Below are 2,117 nucleotides of genomic sequence, written 5' to 3' on the forward strand. Positions count from 1 at the left end.
GGGGTCTGCTGCTCCCCCATACCCGTGGTCGGGAAGCTAGGGGCTATGGCATCAGAGGTTTTGGCGATCATATGCCCGGCCAAAGCCAAGCCAAGCACGCCCGATGCCTTGTGGCCGCACGACGCTACCAAGCATGCCATGCCAAGCCAAGCCAAGTACGCCCGGAGCCTTATTCCCGCATGACGCGACTAAGCATGCCATCCATGCCTAGGCAAGCCAAGCACGCCCGAAGCCTTGTGCCCGCACGACGCTAGTAAGTCATGCCTAGGCAAGCCAAGCACGCCCGGTGCCTTGTGCCCCCATGACGCTAGAAAGCATGCCATGCCTAAGGCAAGTCGGGCCAAGCCAAGCCAAGCACGCCCGGTGCCTTGTGCCTGCATGACGCTACCAAGCAAGCCATGCCTAGGCAAGCCAAGCACGCCCGGTGCCTTGTGCCTGCATGACGCTAGCAAGCATGCCATGCCTAGGCAAACCAGGCCAAGCCAAGCCAAGAACGCCCGGAGCCTTATGCCCGCACAACGTACCAAGCATGCCATCCATGCCTAGGAAAGCCAAGCACGCCCGGTGCCTTGTCCCCGCATGACGCTAGCAAGCATACCATGCCCCTAGTCAATCCGGGAGGGGTCACACAAAGTTTCGTACAAATCCGACCCCATGCCTTCGGGTTACGGTCGTACAGCCCCTCCGAAGACGTCCCTGAGGCCCATACTGATAAATCCCGGCCCAAAAACCTCATGTCAAGATGGGAATCGCCCTTGTATATGTTCCCAAAGGCTCACGCAAAGTTTCATCCAAAACCGACCCCGTTTGATCCTGAAATGGCCATACACGCCCTCCGGGACGTCCAGGCCCTGGAATCCCGACCTCGTAACAAGGTTTTTGTGTCCTGACATTGTTCATATGTGTTCTCGATAGTTCACACAATGTTTCGTCCAGATCCGTGCCCGTTTGATCATGAAGCGGCCGTAAACGCCTCCGTTGGCAATCCCGGCTCCCCGGGACCCGAACCGTGAAACTACCGAGCCAACAAAGTGCATCTAACTTTTTGGGGAGTGTCTAAATATGTTCCCGAGGGCTCATGCAAAGTTTCGTGCAAAACAGGCTTCGTTTGATCGTGAAATGGACGCAAACGCCCGCCGGTGCCGTTTCGCCCCCTGGGCCAGCCCCTGGGAAAATCACGACCCGAAATCCATATTTTTTTGTTGGAACATTGTTTTTTTATGTCCCCGAAGGCTCACGCAAAGTTTCGTCCAAATCCGACCCCGTTTCGGCCTCCTACCAAAAATTATGACTCCTCAAAAAATCAATGTTTGTTCCTGTCACTTTGCTTTTTGTCCATAAGGTATATATAGGGGGGACCATGGGGTCTGGCTCCCCCCCATGCCGTGGCCGCCTAAGGCACAGAGTGTGGCATGAATAGGTTAGCCAAATGCGTGATGCCCAGCACGTAACCCCCACGTCGTGCCTCGATCACGAGAACGTCGCCCATTCCCTGCACATCGTGCCCATTCCCCGCACACGGCACGCCCATTCCCCACACACGTTGCGTCTGTTCCCCATGTCGCACGCCCATTCCCCCACACCGCATGCCTGTTCCCCCATGCCGTGCGCCCGTTCCTCCATGCCGCGGGCCCATTCCCCCATGTCGCGCGCCCGTTCCCCGCACGTCGTGCCTACTCTTGCCCGTGCATTGGCTAAACGGTGTGCCTATTTCAAAATATATGACTCCTCAAAAAATCAATGTTTGTTCCTGTCACTTTGCTTTTGTCCATAAGGTATATATAGGGGGGACCATGGGGTCTAGCTCCCCCCCACTTCGTGGCCGCCCAAGGCACGGGGTGTGGCACGAAGAGGTTAGCCAAATGCGTGATGACCAGCACGCAAGCCCCCACGTCGTGCCTCGATCACGAGAACGTCACCCGTTTCCCACACGCCGTGCCCGTTTCCCGCACACGAGGCGCTCGTTCCCGCACGCCGCGTGCCTGTTCCCGCACGTCTTGCCCACCCTTGCCCGTGCATCGACTAAACTGTGTGCCTATTTCAAAAATTATGACTCCTCAAAAAATCAATGTTTGTTCCTGTCACTTTGCTTTTTGTCCATAAGGTATATATAGGGG

This window comes from Cynara cardunculus, unplaced genomic scaffold (assembly GCF_001531365.2).
Source record: "Cynara cardunculus var. scolymus isolate 2C unplaced genomic scaffold, CcrdV1 Un_Scaffold_1499, whole genome shotgun sequence".
Classification (NCBI taxonomy): domain Eukaryota; kingdom Viridiplantae; phylum Streptophyta; class Magnoliopsida; order Asterales; family Asteraceae; genus Cynara; species Cynara cardunculus.